Consider the following 22372-nt stretch of genomic DNA (forward strand, 5'->3'; position numbering starts at 1 on the left):
GGAGACCAGGGAGAGGAAGCCGGGACTCCATCTTGGAGATGGCCTCAGGAAGTATCACACTCAAAAAAATTATATAGACTAAATAAACAAAAATACTTACGTTATTTTATGTAAATTCAAATGGATATTAAAATCCTCAGATGACTTCATATTTATGCTTTTCTCTTTTAAAACTGTAGGACAACTACAAGCAATCTACTGACCTTTTTCCCATTTAAAATAAATAAGAGCTGGGAGCATGTGGGTGGCATAAAAATTATATCAACTTTTTTTTTTTTTTTTTTGCAGTTTTTGGCTGGGGCTGGGTTTAAACCTGCCACCTCTGGCATATGGGGCTGTCACCCTACTCCTTTGAGCCACAGGCACTGCCCAAAATTGTATCAAATTTTTAATAGTAAAAAACAATCTGACTAGAAAATGGGCAAAATCCATGAACAGACACTTTACCAAAGAGGATTATACAGATGGCAAATAAGCATATGAAAAAACGTTCAACCTTATTATACATAATGGGAATGCAATTTAAAACCACAATGAAATATCAGCACCTTTGTATCAGAATTTCTAACTTAATAATAAAGAGAAGATAAGAAATGCTGGCAACGATATAGAGAAACTGACTCAGACATGTGTTGCTGGTGGAAATGTAAAATGGTCCAGCCACTGTGGGAAATAATCTTGCAGTTTTTAATAAAACTAAGCATGTAGTTACAAGCCAATTACCAAGTACACCTTTACTCATTCATTCTAGAGTCCTGGAAATTTATATTTACAAAAAACTGCATAAATGTACTATTACTATTTGTAATAGTGAAGAGGACAAAAAAACCCAGTTTCCTTTAAAGGGTGAATGGCTAACAAAAATTGTAGTACATTTAGGCTTGAAATACCTCTCAGCAGTATAACAAAGCAAATGATTAATGATATTCAGCAACTTCAATGGATCTCCAGGGAATTATGCTGAAGGAAAAAAAAGGCAATCCCAGAAGCTTCCCTTACTGTGTGATTCTACTTATACGACATTCTTGAAGTGACAAAATTATAGAAACAGAGACCAGATTAATGTTTGCCTGGGTGTATCAGTCAGGGTTGTTGAGGTTCTCCAGATGAAAAGAGCCAATGGGGTGTGACAAGGTGCGTGTGTGCACACGTTTTATTTTAAGGTATCGGTTTACATGATTATGGACCTACCAAGTGTAAAACATCCAGGTAGGCTGGAGACCACGGAAGACCAGTGGTATAGTTGAGTTGCCAGGTCCAAAGGCTGGCTGCTGGCAAAAGAAAGGTCAGCTATCTCAATTGGGCCTTCGGCTGATTAAATAAGGTTTAGCTATACAATAAAGGCCAATTTGTTTTACTCAAAACTCACCAATTCAAGTTTTTTTTTTTTTTATTTTAGATTGATACGAAGGTACAAACAATTAGGTGACAATATCTACATTTGTTAGGTAAATCCCTGTTATAGCTGTGTCCCACGACCAGGACGTGTGCCACATAACTAATTCAGATATTAATACTATTTAAAACACATTTAGAGAAACATCCAACACAGGACTTGACCATCTGTCTGGGCATCATGGCTTAGCCAAACTGACAGGCAAATTTCCCATCATGTAGGGATTAAGAGCAGGGTAGAGGTGAGAGTCTGGGAGAGAAGGGTGGGGTGCTGGAAGGGAGGGCACCAGAGACGTCCATGGAGAAGGGACTGCTCTGTATCTCGACCAAGGTAGAGATATGCAAATCTACATATGTGATAAAATTTTCAAGAGTCACACAGAGGCACATGGATGAGCACAGGTAAAACTCGGGAAATCTAAACAGGATTGATGTCAACGTCCTGACTGGGACCCGTTCAGTACTTTTACAAGTTACGTGTATTGTCCTCGGTGAAAGCCTGGCAAAAAATACAAGAGATGTCTGTATTATATCTTAAAACTACATGTGAATCTATACTTACCTCAAAATAAATGTGTCATTTAAAATATACTCAATAATCTCCTATAAAAATGATTTTGAACTTATTTATCAAAATTTAGAACATGTTGTTGCCCTTGAAATTGAATTTGGCCTTGCTATAATTAAAATATACATACTTTCTTGAATTTTACATTTAAGATTTTACATTTACCTGCACTGTTTCCAGTTGGTCTGCAGAATCTTTTTAGGTGACCTTTGAACATTACGTATATTTCGCCAATTTATTCTGTGATCTCAGAGCAGAGCTGTATTCCTCAGCTCCCCAAACCAGCTTTTGATCTCCCAAAAATTAAAATATTTTGTCATTTCCCTTTCAACATTTGGAAATCCCGTTTTATGCATTTGGAAATGTTCCTTTCTTTAGTAAGTGGATCAAATATTTATTTTTCAGTTTACTTAGTGATAAGTTTGCTACGCTCTTTGCATGTTATTTAATATATTCTTATTGCAGAAGAGTCAGGCCTGCCAAATACTAAATTAAAAATTCATATGCAAAACCTCATATGTTCAAGAAGGGGTGTGGGGGGAGTCTTGAAAGGCAGGAAAAGGAAGGGAACACATGTGAGCAATTGAAACCTTCTAGTACAGTCCATGCCTATGCCCACATCTTCCCATTTTCTGCTTTCAAATCCCCACTCCAAAGGTTGAATAATGTGGTTATCCAGACTTGAGTATTTGGTACATGTTTTTCTCAACAATGAAGCAACAGCCTGTAACTTAAATAAAAACAACTCAATGAAGTTTTGTCAGTGATGAAATCTGAGCCTTCAAGTGAGAATAAAAATTCTGAAAACTTACATTAATCATTGGGGTTTGAAAGCATCCAGCTACCAAAATTCTTTACTGATAAACCAGGTCAAAAGTGATATTAAAAATAAGACATTTTGTTATCATGTAATGAAGTGTATCAGATATTTGGAAGATCTGCATAACTCTATTACCCAGTATGTCTGAAAGGGTCAGCGCTTGATGTTACAGAAACCATCTTTGACCAGGGATTCTACTACAAAACTCTCAGAAGTGATCAAGGAATACAGCAGCATCTCAGGTTACAAAATCAACATTCATAAATCAGTAGCCTTTATATATAACAACAATAGTCAAGCTGAAAAAACAGTTAAGAACTCTATTCCATTCATAGTAGTGCCAAAGATGAAATATTTGGGAGTTTATCTAACAAAGGATGTGAAAGATCTCTATAAAGGGAACTATGAAACTCTAAGAAAAGAAATAGCTGAACATGTTAACAAATGGAAAAACATACCATGCTCGTGGCTGGGAAGAATCAACATTGTTAAAATGTCTATACTACCCAAAGCAATATATAATTTTAATGCAATTCCTATTAGAGCTCCACTGTCATATTTTAAAGATCTTGAAAAAATAATACTTCGTTTTATATGGAATTAGAAAAAACCTCGAATAGCCAAAACATTACTCAGCAATAAAAACAAAGCAGGAGGAATCACACAACCAGACCTCAGACTATACTATAAATCGATAGTGATTAAAACAGCATGGTACTGGCACAAAAACAGAGAAGTAGATGTCTGGAACAGAATAGAGAACCAAGAGATGAATCCAGCTACTTACCATTATTTTATCTTTGACAAGCCAATTAAAAAAACATTCAGTGGGGAAAAGATTCGCTATTTAACAAATGGTGCTGGGTGAACTGGCTGGCAACCTGTAGAAGACCGAAACTGGACACACACCTTTCACCATTCACTAAGATAGACTCTCACTGGATCAAAGATTTAAACTTAAGACACGAAACTATAAAAATACTAGAAGAGAGTGCAGGGAAAACCCTTGAAGACATCGATCTGGGTGGGTATTTTATGAGGAGGAACCCCCGGGCAATTGAAGCAGCTTCAAAAATACACTACTGGGACCTGACCAAACTAAAAAGCTTCTGCACAGCCAAGAACACAGTAAGTAAAGCAAGCAAACAGCCCTCAGAATGAGAGAAGATATTTGCAGGTTATGTCTCCGATAAAGGTTTAATAACCAGAATCCACAGAGAACTCAAACGTATAAGCAAGAAAAGAACAAGCGATCCCATCACAGGCTGGGCAAGGGACTTGAACAGAAACTTCTCTGAAGAAGACAGGCACATGGCCTACAGACATGAAAAAATGCTTATCATCTTTAATCATCAGAGAAATGCAAATCAAAACTACTTTGAGATGTCATCTAACTCCAGTAAGATAAGCCCATATCACAAAATCTCAAGACCAGAGATGTTGGCCTGGATGTAGAGAAAAGGGCACACTTCTACACTGCTGGTGGGAATGCAAATTAATACATTCCTTTTGGAAAGATATTTGGAGAACACTTAGAGATCTAAAAATAGATCTGCCATTCAATCCTATAATTCCTGTACTAGGTGTATACCTAGAAGACCAAAAATCACATTATAAGAAAGATATTTGTACCAGAATGTTTATTGCAGCCCAATTCATAATTGCTAAGTCATGGAAAAAGCCCAAGTGCCCATCGATCCACAAATGGATTAATACATTGTGGTATATGTACACCATGGAATATTATGCAGCCTTAAAGAAAGATGGAGACTTTACCTCTTTTATGTTTACATGGATGGAGCTGGAACATATTCTTCTTAGTAAAGTATCTCAAGAATAGAAGAAAAAGTATCCAAGGTACTCAGCCCTACCATGAAACTAATTTATGGCTTTTACATGAAAGCTATAACCCAGTTATAACCTAAGAATATGGGGAAGGGGAGGTGGAGGGGAAGGAGGGGGGGAGGATGAGCAGAGTGAGGGAGGGAGATTGATGGGATTACACCTGTGGTGCATCTTACAAGGGTACATGTGAAACTTAGTAAATGTAGAATATAAATGTCTTAACACAATAACTAAGAAAATGCCAGGAAGGCTATGTTAACTAGTGTGATGAAAATGTGTGAAACGGTCTATAAAACCAGTGTATGGTGCCCCATAATCGCATTAATGTACACAGCTATGATTTAATAATAATAAAAAAAGAATTAAAAAAAAAAAAAAAGAAACCATCTTTGAATAAAAGACCTACCCAGAGACGAAGCAATGGATTTTGCAAAGTAAAACAACTGCATGTTTTCTGATTTCACCTTGCAACTAAACCGTAAGAAGCTATGGTCTGTTAACCTCTACCAAGGTATCAAAAAATTATCACAGTTCCACAATTGTCAATTTTCTAATTCATTAGCCATGTGAGACTGGATTTTCTTTATCGCCATGATGAAAATGTATTATTACAGACTGAATTTAGAAGCAGATAGGAACGGTCAACTGTTTTTAAGCTACCCAGTGAGATTGAAAGTACATGAACAGTGCTATTCTGCTTACTAAAGATTTTGCTTTGGGAATTTTATATTAAAAATTCATTCATGCTGGCATATGTGTTATTTTGTTATTTTATAATATTTTATAAATATTTCTTAATTGCTTAGTTTTAATTTTTAATATGATAAATATTAATAGTCCTAGCCCATGTGAACATCTTTTTATGGTCCATAATAATTTTTAAACATTTTAAAGGCATCCTAAGACCAAAATATTTGAGAATTGCTGCACAAAGGCACTATTAGTACAGTTATTAGTAGGTTATAGAATTCATATTCTAGGATTAGGAGAAGTCCTCTCAGGCTGGTTAGTGTAGTTATTCTTGAGAGAGAACGTTTCTTATCTATGTGTCCTGGCTAAATAACAGAGCCACACAGTCCCTCTTCTCATGGGTGGAAGGAAATGAGATTTGAAGGGTAATAAATATGGTTAGGTTCATGTGGCTACAACACTGAGTACCATCTAAGCCAAAAATTAGTGCTTCCCTTGAACCTGGCCCTCTTCTTCTGTTTATCCCTTTTATCTCTTTATTTTTTCTTTTGTTTTCATCAATTCTTCCCTTTCCTTTCACCCCATATTTTTTCTCTAGCCTCTCCAGCTTTCTCTCTCTCTCTCCCTCCCTCCTAAACTTATTGAAATGTTGGTGGATCCAGTTTAAAATCACTTGTCTTCATAATCAAGTTCTTAAGGTAACATTGGATCTTTGGAGAATATTTCAAACATGTTACCTTCACCATTATCTTCAACTTTAACCAGCCCCATTACATCCTATAACAAATGTTTGACATGAAAATAACATAATCCTTCTGAAGCATATGGTACGCTCCCCTTACAGACAATTAAGAGAAAAGGGTATTCTGTTAAGCCTGATTTATAAAAGGACAATTCACAATTAGGGCACAGCAGATTGGTTAAAAAAATACATTCTTTGTCAGTGTGACTGTTAATACATCTTTACATTCAGAGAATACCCAAGATTAACGTAATATTTGCATGATATGCAAGTGGTAAAATGGTGTCCATGTTCAGATTGTATATGCACATGTAGGAAAAAGGCACTAAAAAGTGAAAAACCTATTCTAAAATGTGGCAATATAGGGGTTGAATGTTCAGAAATGTGGTAATTGTCTCTTGCTTTTGAAGTCTAAGAGAATAGTGTAAATACTTCTAAAAGGAAGCAAGATCTGTGGTCAGAAGTTTCTCTGTCCAATGGCTCTGAGGCAATGTTCTAATCCGAAACACATCCGGGGACCTAGTTCATTGCTTTCTAGTGTATCAGAGTTCCAGGCTTAATGCACACATGTTAAAATCACATCTCCAAGAAACCCCCTTGTGAATTAACAGGAAATCATACTTTGACTCCACACCTGTGAGTCCCAAACGTTCATTACGATGTCTTGCCTTTGTTTACAAGCGTTTTCCTTTGTATGTCATGGGCTTTTTTTTTTTTCTTTTAAGACACAAAAGGATTATGTTATTTCTTTTTTTTTAATATTCAGAAATTTTGCTAGAATATATATTATTGTTCACTCTGAAGTTTTATTTGCAGGTACAAAGTGTACTTTTTCAGTATGATAATTTCGTAACTTTATTATTTCTGGAAAGTTTTCTTTTAATTATAGCTTTTAGTATTAATCTCCTCATTAGGATCCCCTATCATTGTGTATCGTGTATATTTTATGCTTGCACTTATTTAAGGTATCTCTATGTTCTTAATTTTCTTATGCATTTTTTTCTATCTTCTATTTCTTTTAAGGCATCGATTGGCATTTTGTTGATGTGTTTGTTCACTGTTCTGTTTCTTCCGGCTCAGTTTACATTTATAATTTTTTTAAATTTCTTATCATCTTCCATTTATCCTCTTGAGTTTCAAAACTTACATCTAATGTTATTCTTTCACATTCATATTTTCTTAATGTATGCATAATGTGTTACTTCATTCTCAAGATCATAGAACTTTAAAGTTATGATCTGATGGTTGAATACATCCTATGCCATAGTTTCATTTTCTGTAGTTTTATTTTGTATCTCATTCTCTTCTGTTTAGAAGCTATATATGATCTGTCCTCATTGATTTTCAGTTGTTCATTTTTCATGCAAAAGTTTCTGAACTTTTAGAAGGATGCATAGTTTGGGGTAGACATTATGATACAGTAGATTATCAGATGTGCAATGCGATTGGTCAGGAATCTGATGAGTTATAAAAACTGAAGATGAAAACAGGATCGGACACAGGAATTATGATTACTAAGAATTTATGTTAACATATCAGTAGGAAGTATAGTTACATAAAACAGACTCTGATGTTCAGTTCGGCTTGATGCCCTTAAAATGACATATTTACCTACATAACTTGAATCAAACTACTCAGAAGGTCAATTTTGACCTCCCATCCCATTTGTAATTTTTTTTCTTAAATACAGTCTGAATCATGAATACTATTTGCCATGTCACAATTATTGCCTTAAGCATTTTTAAACATGAAGTCATGTAATTCCCATAATGACTTTTTAAGTTTATTTCACTCTCCAGTACCCATTTTTTAAAATTATTCATTTTCCAGCCTTGGTGTTTTATTTGCTTAAGCTCTCAGCTCAACTCATGGAAACTATTTTTTCACTGTCACTATGGCATGGGCCTATAGCTTTCACATTCCCTCATAGTTCACCCTTCTCTGAACATTCCGAAAGCGATTGTTCTGGGTAAATCTCTTTCCCTTTCTTGGTACTGAGGAACATGGAGCTGGGCGCTATGTTTCCTGACTGCCGAGCTGCACTGGCTCTGATAATAAGACCAAGTTAGTGATCAGAAGTTCTTCAAAATAACTTCTGTTTTTTTGATTTATCTTGAAAAAAAGAGATCAATAGAACCATTCTAACAGCCAAGTCTTCCTTTTGGATATTTTTAACACATTTGATTATATGCCCCAAATGTTTATTAGGCATGCAATATTTATGAGAAAATTTAATGAACTATGCCATTACACTGTTAAATAAATGTCTTTATTATTACAATAACCCTAAGATCTTAGGAAATTAAAGCAGGGAATGTTTGTTTATTCATTTATCTACTTTTTTAGAATTTTTGATGCTACTGAAAGTATCTCTCACTCTATTAATCATATTTTTTCTTTTTGATGTGCAACCATGTATATGGAAATTTAAAAATTAGAATTTTATCATAATTTTACATAAATCTAAAAGTTACGTAAGTCCTTGTTTTGTGTCCCCAGAATATTCATGAGCACAGTGAATATGCTTGTCTGTTTCACAACTTACCATCCCTTGGTAGAGCACTAACAGAGCCTGATAAAGAGAAACAAACAAACACGGGAGCCAGGGACATCTAAGCCAGTTCACTGGCTCTGCAATTCCAGACGTTCATATCAGCAATATGTTGGAACTAGTAAATTCTAATGCTCATCTCAGTGACTATTGTAGCAGATTAAAAATATCTTTTGGCAAAGTGTTTAAAAACCTCTAAAGAAGGAGTTCTATGAATTTATTAATACCGAATTCAAGAAAATAGTCATCATACTAGACTTTTACTTTACCGTCCTCAATGATTCGGGCTTCCCGGTATTAGGTTTTTGTGCTGTCCCTCAAGTGACTGGGTTTGGCCAAATTTTCTCATATTTAGTAGCTGCATGAACTCATAGAATTTACTTCAGTTTCCTAAAGTTCATTTTTCAGTTGTCAAAATCTAGAAATAGTATTTGCCACAGAAATATGCCATAATTACCTCCTATAATAACTCTTGAAGTAGTCTGACTTGTTTTGCCCTCAGTACCTGTATTAACTGACAACTATGATTTAGAAGACATAGGTAAGGAATGAGTGCAAACCATTAAAAGTTAAACGCTTTTGCTTAGTTAGAAATAATGAAATTAATATGCAAATGCAACTTAATATAAACATTTAAGATGCATACTTGAAATGTTATTTTTACCATATATTACCTTTATTTAAATGTGAAGTGTTGGGCTAAGCTACATTAGTTCTTATCCTAGTATTTTCCGAATGTGTACAATGTTTCAGAAACCTTTCTCTATTTTGTTTTATAATATAATTATTTGATAAGCTTTTTGGTATGAAACAGGCCTGAATCAGTAACCCTTTCTTGCTTACTGTTATGAATTCTGTTTTTCTGATTGAAACCATGGTGTGATTGTAAAAATGGCAGAGGTAATGAAGATGACTGCCCAGGCAATGAGTAAAAATGAGAAGGGTTCCCCAGAAACGGCCTGGCTGAGGTCTAGTGGAAGTTGCTTTCAGGAACCCCCTGTATCTCTATACAGATATTGGGTATTTGATGGGATTTTCACTAAAACTGTCACTCCAACCAGAATCCATTATTAAAAATAAAACAAATGTTCTTAGGACAGGATGGATAAATCGTTGAATGTATCCATTTTTTAAAGCACTAATCACTTTCTAATGGTAATATATTTATACATATATATATATATAAAAAACTATTTTTCCAATATATCAAACAAGTAGCAATTTGAAGGCAGGTATTATTTGTTTTTATATTTGTAAAGACTTGCAAGTATTATATATATTTTTAAAATATTATGAAAGTAAAAGCGTAAAGAACTAGAACAAGAAAGTTATGGATAGAAGAAAGTAGAAAATATATATATTTTAACAACAAAATGCATCTAGGATAACAAAAGATAGATGTAGTATTTTGTCTAATTCATTGCATCATTGAGACGCTGTCTAAAGCTAAGCAATTAGAATAAAATGCTTGAATTTGAATTTATTCATATTTTATGGAACAGTCACCTCTAAATTAAAAATTAGAAAAAAATTAAAAAATAAAAAATCCTCAACATATCCATGTTCATTGGTCCTATAATGCCATTTCGAAAAATTTACTCTAAGAAAATTATTTAAAATGCACTTAAAGATGAAAGTCCAATAATTTTTATTGTAGCATTTTAATAAAGTATGTTTGGAAGGGACAAAAAAAAACTGCATTCCTAAGAATAAGGTGTAAATTTCACACGAGAAGATGTAAGGCTGGGTGGGGTAGCTCACATCTATAATCCCAGGATTTGGGGGGCCAAGGTGGAAGGATCTTTGAGCCCAGGAGTTTGAGATTACAGTGAGCTGTGATTGTGCCACTGCACTCCAGCCTGGGTGCAAAAGCTAGATCCTATATCTTAAAAAAAAAAAAAACAAGGATGAGGACCCAAGGTACATAAGTGGTTTGTGTGTGGCGGTGTATGTGGCCGTAATGTTATGTTTTAGAAGAATATTTAGCAATTAAAAAAATTGAGACCTTATAATTGAAAAGCATTTTATCAAATAACATATATATAAACAATACAGTATATTTACACATAATATGATATATGCATATGAGAAAAAGATAAGAATAGTATTTACCAAAATATTTACTGTGGTTTTCTTATATTGGAAATTATGAGAACTTTTATTTTCTTCTTTATATTTTTCTGCATGTACCAAGTATTCTACTAGACATTTCCTACTAGACAATAAGTTCCTTTTTAATGCCAGAATTAAGTGAGAGCTTCTCATGAAGAGGTTTGCAAAAATAGATTCTCCGATATCTCTTACTAGATAACATATTTAGCTCAATACAACCTGGGCTTTGTAGCAGATGATTGGTGACCATTTTCAAAAATATTTTAAAGAGTATTAATTCATTTTAAAAAGCTGTCAAACTTCTTATTCTTTTATATTTATATTTGATATATTTATAACCCATTTAGAATGGGTTACTACTTGAGTATCATCTATCCCTGACTCTGAACATCTTTCCAGCTTCCACTGGGAAATCTATCGGTCATTCTTAAAGTACTATAGAGAGATGTGATGTGTCAGGCTTTAATTTCATGCTAGAGGATTTTTATTTTTAACCCATTAAAGTCTACTCAGATACTCCTCCCAAGATTTCTTCCTAGGAAAAAGTAAGACGGGACTCCTTTGTTTGATAAATTTTAGAAGTCAGAATTTTTTTTACCTTTCTTCACCCAAGGATATAGGACTCTTCTGCTGATAATGAGGTAGGCACCCTGTACACCACACACTATTTGATGGGTGCTCACACCTCGTTACACGGAATGATGAGACAATGAGATGAAATGAAGGCTCTGAAAATTGCCAGTAGGAGTAATTTAGGCAGAACAAAGCAGTTGCTTTCTGGGTTATAGGTTGTCAATTCACTAATATTGAAAAATAGCACACACACAAAAAAAATTGGTTTTAATCAGCATCTTTAAAAGAGACAGAGTTAAATAACAATGATAAAACCCCCATCACTTCTTATTTCTTACATTCATTTTCATTTATCCTAAGTGGAGATGTTGGGAGTCCTAGCCTGAACGTAACTTTTCTGAAAGTAATAGTTGCAAGGCAAATGTTATTTTAACTATATGGACAGAGAAAGTTCCTTACAACCATTTAATGTTATCATACCTGCAGGAATTATTTGAAATAAAGAAGTGCTTTAAAAAGACAGGAGATGGCTTGGTGCCTGTAACTCAGTGAGTAGGGTGCCAGCCACATACACTGAGGTTGGTAGGTTCGAGAACTGCCTGGGCCTGCTAAAAAACAATGGTAACTGCAACCAAAAAATAGCCGGGCATTGTGGTGGGTGTCTGTAGTCCCAGCTACTCAGGAGGCTCAGGCAAGAGAATCACTTAAACCCAAGAGTTTGAGGTTGCTGTAAGCTGTGATGCCACAGACTCTACCGAGAGTGACATAGTGAAATGGAAATTCTGCCTAAAAAAAAAAGAAAAAAAAATACGATTTGGGGAGAGCATACAGGCCACACTAGGATAGGGATGGCAATGGCATCATTGAACAGAGGCTTTACATTTAGACGGCCTGGCACATGTCCTAGTTTCCTGACAATGTAGTTATGAGATTTCTAGACATTTTTATAATTTCTCTAAAGCTTCAGGCATGCCACTTTTAGGTATAATGCACCTACATCAAAAATAATTGTGACTATCCAATGATGTGAGCATATAAACCAGGCACAAAGTAAGCGCTTATTCAGTATTAACCAAGGTACAGGACAGATACCAATGGTAGTAGTAGCTGTAATTCCAAGAGTCACATTAGTAGTAATAGTAGAATTTACTAACCCTTGACACACACGGGACCTACATTAAGTTATTTATGTACCTTAGTAGTTTAAATCAAAATAAAAGTAAAAAGTGAAAATAAAGTAGAGGAATGAAGATCATTGATACTGAGCTATTATAAGGTTACACAATAGATACCTGAAAAACTGGAAATGAAATTAGATTTGTTTAGCTGCCCATTTAATTTTCAACCAAAATTCAATTTTAAGTATTTTCTATCTGTGTCTTTTCAAGCTCATGAATCTAAAATGCCCTAGCTGATTAAACAAAATCCACACTTTTTTATGTAATCAATTATGTGTTTTATGAGATCTGATAATTAAGTTTTGGGAACTTGCCCTTGTGTGCTTATACTGGCAGCACTGTGCAAACAACTCAGCAAGGTTTCATAACCTCAGTGTATCAGTGTCTCAAGCTGTGATCATGTCAACATCATAGCTTGCTGAGTGGCATTCATTACTGTTGTTGGGTGCTTTTGTGTGCCCTCAAGAGAATGTCAGAGTGTGAATTAGAGCAACTTGTTAAACTTGGCAAAAGTAGAAGTGAAATCAGGGACATGTTAGTCCAACTTTATGGGTATGATGCCATAAAGAAAACAGCAGTGTACAAATGTTTCTCTGAGGAGAGAGAAAACCTCATGATGAAGGGAGGTCAGGACAGCCAGCAAGGAGCAGAATTGAGGAAAACATTGGAAACATCAGCTGCCTGTGAGAAGCATAGCAGACCAAGCAAACATCAACAGATAACCAGTTGGGAAAATCTTAACTGAAAATCTTGGCATAAGAAAGCTGTCTGCAAAATGGTCTTGAAGTAGCTCACCAGTGAACATCGTCTGTGAGGGAGTTTTTAGTGTCAGAACCCTCCATCCTCACCTGATCTGGCTCCAATGACTTTTTTCTTTACCTGAAGACAAGGAAATATGGAAAGAAAGATATTCTGATGAAATTCAGGACATCAAGGGTAATCTGACCACAGCTCTGATGGCCATCTGGAACAAGAGTTCCAAGATGGCTTGGAAGAGTGGACTAGGTGCTGGGTCAGTGCTTCCCAGGGCCCCCCTTGGCAAGCCCCTCAAAGGTGACCATAGTGTGATTCAGCAATTAGGTACGCAGCTCTTTTTCTAGGGTGAGTTCATGATAAAATTAACTAGAAGGAAACACAGTGGGTTTTCTTTTGAGTAACAGCCACTCTTTAAGAAAAATTATTATATGTAATATGTTATATGATATAATATATTATATTATTTGAAAAATAATCTTAAGACTATACCAACAAAATAACACAAAGTTTAAAAAGATCTTACTCATATCAAGTAATTTACTTTTACATTGATGTCATTTATTTTTATAAAAAAAATTCTCTTGCCTGATTTCTCTACATCACAAATGTCTTGATTGAGGGCTCCCAGGTGACTTGGGGTCATCCTGGAAAAAAGCCTTGACCTTGGGAGGCAGAAGGTGACATTTATATCAGACATTGATCGCAGAAGTGCGGAGGCAGCATATTGTTTAAACTCTGCCTGAGTTTGGTTGAGGCATTAAATAATGTACTTGCATGTTTGGGTTTCTTCTTATTCTAATGCCATTGGCTGTATTTACTTAGGCTTTTTGCGGAAAAGTTACAGTGCCCTCTAATTGCATCATTATTCTTGGTATTTTCACCCTTCCCCAAGAGTCACTCACTTCCTGCCAGCCATCACAGTTTTAGACCTAAGTAATCTGATATTATATTCATTCTCTCTTTCTTCTTTCAATGTCAAATAATATAAATATAATTTAATTTAATCTAAATTGGTTTTTGACTGGTCAGTCCCCCCCCGCCCCCCAAATATCATGAGGAAAGATACTTTAGTGTTGGTATCTGCTTGTTCGGGGCTCACCTGTCAGCAATAAGCAAATCACTCCCCAGCTAGTAAATCACAAAACTCTCCCGAGCTTCTCAAAGAAGCAAAGCAAAATGACAAATTTGTAGCCTGAAGAGGTTTATTCATAAATATCCATTTTGTGTAAGGCATTTTTGAGTCTACTCGATGGAAAATCAGGTTTCTCCTATAAACCATTGGGAAAGTGTTAAATCAGGAAAGAAACACAAATGAAATAATGTTCAATCTCTGATCCTCATCAGATTTCAGGATTTCTTTATAAAATGAACCATATAGGAAGAAAAAATTGGCTTATTTTGGAGAGACTATTGTGAGAACAATATTGAAAAATGAAACCAAAATAAATGCCCTCACCCTGCCCTACCAAAATGGAGAGATCCTTGATTTTCTTTCTCTCTTTCAGCTTTTCTCTGTTTTAAGAAACATTCCCAGATTTTCTGGTAAAAGAATACCTCTTATTTGTTCATGTTTGAAGTGAAAAATAGAGAAAGCACTGGTAGTCAGAGCCATATATCTTAAGTGACTCAGATAATGGTTTTCCTAAGTGCTTTTTTCTTTAGAGATTCAAGCCCAGACTGCAAGCAACTAAAGCTTTTCCTCACTGACAATGTCTGGATTCACAAGGGAAATATATTCTGTCACTGTCAACTTATTCCTCTGTGGGTAAAATTTTCTGACTAGCATTCAGCTGCTTAAAATTCAGTTGACTAGATAAAATATTTTATGATTGCAAAGCATAAATCACGTAAGCATGACAGCCCTGGGTATTACTGTATTAGCTATTTTCCAAATTTTTAAAGAGGAGAAACTTGTGGGGAGAAATTACAGAAGACATTCTTACAAATAGTTTATAAAAAAGAATAGTTTGTTATACATTTATCATATGTCTGAATACTTAAGAAGTAGCTAGTGATGTAATGTAAAGATCATGTGAATTAATTTGTATATTACACAGCTCAGTGACAATTTAGAGCTAACTAGTTTTATTCTGAAAAGTTTAACCCAAGAATAGTTCACTGAAATAAAATGAATGAATTTTTAATAGTGATTTTTCTGAAATATTAATATTCGATGCGAACTTAAATGAAAATTGATATTTTATTTACCTTACAAAGGTTACATGGAAAGGAAACGCAGAACTAAATGTGATGTATATTGAGCATGTTGATAATATACTAAAGAATAGGGAACACACGTGAATTAGAGAAAAGGAGAACGAGCTTTGAGTCCTTGCATAGACACGCATAATTCTATAGCGTTTGGTCTATTTTTTTGTGGATACTTTGTGCAACGGTGTTGAGGTATAGTTTTGTTCTTATGCAAAATATATTTTATATTTGCAGAACTCTTTGCTATTAACTTTTTTCATTTCCACTTATAAGGAGAGCAACAATAGCTATTATTTTCAAAAAGAAGAGACTACAGTCAGCTTTAATTCAAAGTTACCATGCTTTATTCATGGTCACAGGGGTTTATATTTTCAATACAGCATCAGTTTTAGAACATGACTGAGGAAGTCATTTCTGAATTGAAATCCTAAAATTCAGTTAACCACCAGTAATTCATATTTTATCAAGGTATATTCTGAGAATATAGGAAATGCCATCCTGACAGAGACTCATTCATTTTGCCAAGACATTTTACTGGACCCTTGAGAAAGACACAAAGTTAACAAAGACTCAGTCTTGCTGTGACCCCAAGTTGGGTGCTTGTTTCCACAGCCAAGCACAGAATGAGGACGAGTGATTTCAGAAAAAGGAAAGAGAAGTTTATTAATCTGTTGGCAAATGAGGAGGATGGTAGACTATCATCTTCCTGGCCACTGTCCTGTCTTTTAGCAGAAATAAAGAGCTTTTGAAAAGCTTTCGATGAAGGCTGTTGCTGTTTGACTACAGCATCTCTAGCAAGAATGATCTGTGATCTCTGTTCAGATGATTTTGTTCAGCCATCTCTGTGGTTTAAGACAAAAGGAATCAGAGAACGAAAAATGTTCCTCTGCACTCTCATTAGTTCTGAGCTGCCTTGCGTGCTGGCTGGGCTGAGTCTGCTGGTCTAGGGTTTCACACCTGAGCACACACATGAATTATTTGTGCATGTTGTAGAAATGGAGAACCGGAGTTAATAAATCTGAGGTGGTTCCTGGCATGCTGCATTTCTAAATAGATGCCAGAGGATGTTAATTAAGAAGGGGAAAAAGAGGTTAGAAGGATGAATACATATAAAGAACTTCCCAAGGCACCCATTAAATAAATATACAGAAACCTACATCAAAGGTACTTAAGTCTTTACCTTGTAAAATTGTTTTTTAAAAAAGAAAAAAAGTAAGAAAAGATGTATTCTTATGTTATGTAATTAATATCAGAATAACAGGCCACAAGGGGAATCGAAAGTGATCTAAATGAACAAGGTGGTCCAACAAACAAACAAAAATAAATAAATAAAAAGTGGAAAATATTTTTAAATTTCAAAAAACCAATCATTATGAATTGAAATATTTATATTTTTAAGAATACAATCAAAATTATAGCTGTGCATTTATCTTTAACACAAAAATATATTAAGAATTAATTGTTTTGGCAGTAGTATTTCTTTGACAAAATTTATGATAGTGGTAATGAATGAGTAGGAAATTTTACCTTTTTTTTTCTTTTGAGACAAAGTCTCACTTTGTCGCCCCTGGTAGAGTCGTGTGGCATCATAGCTCACAGAAACCTCAGACTCCTGGGCTCAAGTGATCCTCTTGCCTCACCCTCCTGAGTAGCTGGGACTACAGGCGCCTGTCACAACACCCACCTATTTTTAGAGGTGGAGTCTTGCTCTAGCTCGGGCTGGTCTCAATCTTGTGAGGTCAGGCAATCCACCCATCTCCGCCTCCCAGAGTGCTGGGATTACAGGCATGAGCCACCATGCGTGGCCTAGAAATTTTACTTTTTATCACTTTTATAGCTGGGTATCAAGTGAAGCAATATTGGAAAATATTTTAACAATTTTATTAGTGAATTCCCTTAATATTTTTTGTAGTTAAACCATCTTACTCTAAAAAGGTATCCTCAGTTATATTCATTGATTTACACCTCAATTTTGAGCTAATCTTATCACCAAATCTGCATGTATCCAAATCTCTACGTGTAATATAATCTGTTCTCTGAGATCGCATGAGTAAATTTTAAGATATCCCAAACCTTTTTCAGGTTTTTGCAGCTGCTTTGTCAGTTTCCTTTTTTTCCTCTCATGTTTCTACTTTCTCCAAAGCAGCTAGGGAATAGTCTAACCTGAGATATTTGGAAGTTAAGGGAAGATTTCAATGTTAAATGGGGGTGGGGGAAGGACTGATTGAGAAGGCTGAGAATGGTTTCATGAGTGGTTCAGCTCCTGGTGAATATTTTTAGTGTTATTGCAAGTTGAATTCCATGTGGGCTCTGATGTTTTCAAATGCCCATGCGGGTAATGAAGACCTTCTGTCCTGGTGTTTCCATATTTGCATTCACTATTAATCTCTTGCATGGTGAATCCACTTATAGCATTGAACCAAGTGGAAGAAACCAGAGCATTCAGACTTTGCCAAGAAACAGAAGCTCTAGACAAGAAAAGCTGTCCTTGGCCAAATCCATCACCCCATCTCGGTAGCTCTATGTCTTTCTTTTCATCTTTGTTGAAGTCTTTGCAACTCTTACCACCGTTTTTCAGATTATATATACCCTGTACCTGTCAGTGCATGATGCCCCTAATGGGTTGTAAGAAAAAGGTTGTAGCCAATCTCAGTGTCATCAGCTGGGCTCCAGGAATCTCCAGCGTTTTTGCCTTTGACAACCTGACGGTTTCCATGTGCTCGTCACTCCTGAACTTTGTCTCAGTTTCTCCTCTTTTTTTCTGAGTTCTTTAAAGCAAGTCCAGTATACATTTGTATAACCCTGGATTTAAATTATAGAAGAGAATCAGTAAGATAAATCGTAATGGTATTAAGAAAATATTTCAGATATTTCAAGTTTCGATATGGGTTTTGTTTTTACAATTTTGTTTGGTAACTGCCCAGAACATGTCTCTGTATCTTTGTTGCTATAAAATATTGACATTATATTATACATTTAGAAAGTCATTAACACAGTCCAGAATGTCACGACAGTACAGATAATCTCCATCTCAGAAGACAATAATAAAAATTAAGTCTTCTGAAGAAAGAAGAGAGATAAGCAATTACCTATAGTCATTTGTACCCCGTAAGCTCAATTTTACAAGATAAAGTACTAAATAAGTAGCATTCTAATGACCCTTTACTAAATGAATGGTTTATGTGCTTCACCTACAAAAACATGAAATACTCATGTAATGCTAAGATATTGGTTCCTTTGAAGTCATTTTCATATTATGATAGTTTTTCTCTTTTATTTGGAAAAATGCTTATACTTTAAGGCTATAACTTTTTCCTAGGGCTGCTCACAATTATCACTTTTTCTAATTTTTAGAAAGAATCAAAATTGTATTTGTTAAAGGCACTCTTTACTGTTCAAATTCCACATATTTTGATTTCTATATTCATCTCTTGTATTAGCAAAGATGACTGCAAAAGTTTCTAAGATCACGATTTTGACATATTTCCATGTTATTAGCTGTTTATCATTATGTTAAAATTCATGCATTTACAGCTTGGAAGTTATTATGCATAATTGTCTTCTGAATATAGTTCTTACTTTCACTCAGAGAACTTTTATCCTTCTGACTTCTGATTTCTTATCTCATAATTTAAATAGATTAGATTTTGGCTGTAAATGCCAGAACCCTAAATAGTTCCTGGGTTCTCAGAATCTCATCACCACGTAGGGGCCCCTGCTGGCCGTAAAATGGTGGTTGGTGCCTCTCAGGGGGCCTCTCCATCTGATGGGCCTGTTTGCGAGGCCTGCATTTGTTGTTAAACTATCAATTATATGTGTGGTCTCTGTCTTTACAATTGTAGGAGATGGATTTAGTGCTTGAGAGCTGTGATTAGACTAAGATGTTGGGAGGCGGAGAACCAGAACAGAGTTGTGACTGCGAGAGGAAGCGTGCTGACTCAGCCGTAATCCATCCACTTTCCTTACACAGTTTCATCTAGTGCTCTTCAGTTTCATTACAAAGGGATTCCCTTTAGCTGGACTAAGGGAATAAAGATATCTCTTTATTATTTTCAAACTAGCTAAGTATTAGAAAAGAAAACAATATGATGGGAGTGATATTTCACTTTAAGCTTTTAATATCCAGCTGTATATATTTTTTTAATTTTATTTTTTATTGTTAAATCATAGCTGTGTACATTAGTGCAATCGCCCGTACCCATTCTAAGATGCACCATAGATGTGGCCCCACCCATTACCCTTCCTCCACCAAAACCTCCCCCCTCCCTTCCCCTTCCTTGGCCCTTTCCCCATAGTCTTGTGCTATAGTTGGGTTATAGTCTTCATGTGAAAGCTATAATTTAGCTTCATAGTAGGGCTGAGTACATTGGATACTTTTTCTTCCATTCCTGAGATACTTTGCTAAGAAGAATATGTTCCAGCTCCATCCATATAAACATGAAAGAGATAAAGTCTCCATCATTCTTTAAGGCTGCATAGTATTCCATGGTATACATGTACCACAATTTGCTAGTCCGTTCGTGGGTCAATGGGCACTTGGGCTTCTTCCATGACTTAGCAATTATGAATTGGGCTGCAATAAACATTCTGGTACAGATGGCTTTGTTATATTGTGACTTTTGGTCTTCTGGGTATAAACCTAGTAAAGGAATTCCAGCTATATATATTTTTTTCTTTTTCTTTTTCTTTCTTTCTTTTTTTTTTTTTGTACAGGCAGAGTCTCACTGTACTGCCCTCGGGTAGAGTGCCGTGGCATCACCCGGCTCACAGCAACCTCTAACTCTTGGGCTTACGTGATTCTCTTGCCTCAGCCTCCCGAGCAGCTGGGACTACAGGCGCCCACCACAATGCCCGGCTATTTTTTTGTTGCGGTTTGGCCGGGGCTGGGTTTGAACCCGCCACCCTCGGCATATGGGGCCAGCACCCTACTCACTGACCCACCCATAGCTGCCCTAGCTATGTATATTTTTTAATTTTTCTAGCCACAGAAAGATCTCCTAGATTTGAACTGATTAGATTTAAACTATCAAGTGACAGAATCCAGTTAGGTTTGTTCAGCTGCTCACCTTTATTGTCATAATCTTCTGCATTAAAATTGTGCAAGAATTAAAATTACTGAGAAAAGTGATACTGGCACTTTAAAGTATTTCAAAAATCATTGTACGAAATATCAGTGTCAGTATTAAAAGGCTGAATCTCAATCCCACTTACAAAATGGATCTTTACTCAGTGAAAAAGTGATCAGTTGACTCTGGTATAATAATAAAACTAGGAGAAAAAAATGACAATTACAACTTTAAGTTCAAATTTCTATTAATAAATATTGGGACTGAGCCTCAAATTATTTTTTATTGAATGATAATATAATGGACCACTTTCTTCTGGCACTGAAATAAAAGCCAATAACTATTATTACGCAGTTGGATAGAAATTAGATCTATGAATAAAATCACTTCAAGGCCAGGGGTGGTGGCTCACACCTGTAATCTCAGCACTGTGGAAGGCCAAGGTGGGAGGATCCCTTGAATTCAGGAGTTAGAGACCAGCCTAAGCAAGAGTGAAACCCCGTTTTTACTAAAAATAGAAAAATTAGGCGAGCATCATGGCAGGTGCCTGTTTTCCTAGCTATGTGGGAGGCTGAGGCAAGAGGATCATGTGAATGTAGGAGTTTGAGGTTTCTGTGAGTTAGGTTGAGGTCACAGCACCCAAGCCTGGGTTACAGAGTGGAAAAAAAAAAAAAAAAAAAGTGAAAAAATCACTTCAAAACCTATGCAGAATCTTTTGAAGTTTATAAAGATGTGTGTCTTTCAAATCCTGTATTTGTTGTTAAGACTTCATGTTTTTAGTATAAATGTTTAGGTATGAAAACAATTTCCTCCTAACGTCATGTTTTCACAGAATAACAATGTAGATTAAGATTCCATGGAGGTGATATTATTTAAACATACTACTTGAACAATTACTTGTTACTAATATTTTTGCTAAAATTGTATTCTACAGTAAGTACTTCATTTGCTGAAATCTGTATACACAAAAGCAGAACTCCTTCCTTATGTTATCTGTACATTTCATTTCAACACGGTGATTTATCGTCTGCCATCTTTGGTTCTGTAGGGAAGGCCCTGAAACAATCCAAAGTGCTGAATCATCTTCCCCTTAAGAATATGATTATTTTCTCTGAGAAGATATTCTACAAGTGTCCCCCAAATTGATTTCCATCAGAGAAACTACTGGCTCTGTTAGGAAGACATTTTTATAGATTTTCGTGTAAAGATTCAATTTTAGCTAAGGTTGCTAAAGAAATTAATGGTCAGGTTTAGGGGTAACATTGGGTTTAGGCCTAATGGGTTAATTTACCGAGTACTTTGTGTTAGGAGTGTTCTTTGAGCCTCACCTTATGTCTTGGGGGCTAATGTTCTTTCTAAAGAATGTAATGAGACAAAATTATTTATTTGATTTTCAACTTATAAAGTGAATTTAAGAGGCCATACTTCCATGAGCATTACAAAATTCTAGATGCATAGGATTTAGAATAAAATATAATTTGCATGTGTGTCCTTATTTCACTGCTTAAGTGTTTCCTGAACCTGAACGAGGTCTCTGCCTCCCTGAGTCTCCCATCCACAATCCCTAAAAGGAGAATAAGTGAAGTCTGACTACAAATTCCGAGAGTACACCCCGGGGTGTCTTTGGACGCATTTCATAAATTTTTAAGTATTAATCAACTTTGATCTCATTGAGTCTCATTGAGATTTCATCATAAATTTTATCATGTTCAATAAAAATCACCATGGTATTCTATTATGCTAAAGAAAATCCAACACAATTAAGGTTTAAAATATAAAAACAGAAGGAAAATAAAGAACCCGTGATATATGAGGAACCCGGTGAGTGTACAGGAGAGTTGGGATAATATTTGGTATCCTTTATT

The sequence above is a fragment of the Nycticebus coucang genome, chromosome 12 (assembly GCF_027406575.1).
Source record: "Nycticebus coucang isolate mNycCou1 chromosome 12, mNycCou1.pri, whole genome shotgun sequence".
NCBI lineage: Eukaryota > Metazoa > Chordata > Mammalia > Primates > Lorisidae > Nycticebus > Nycticebus coucang.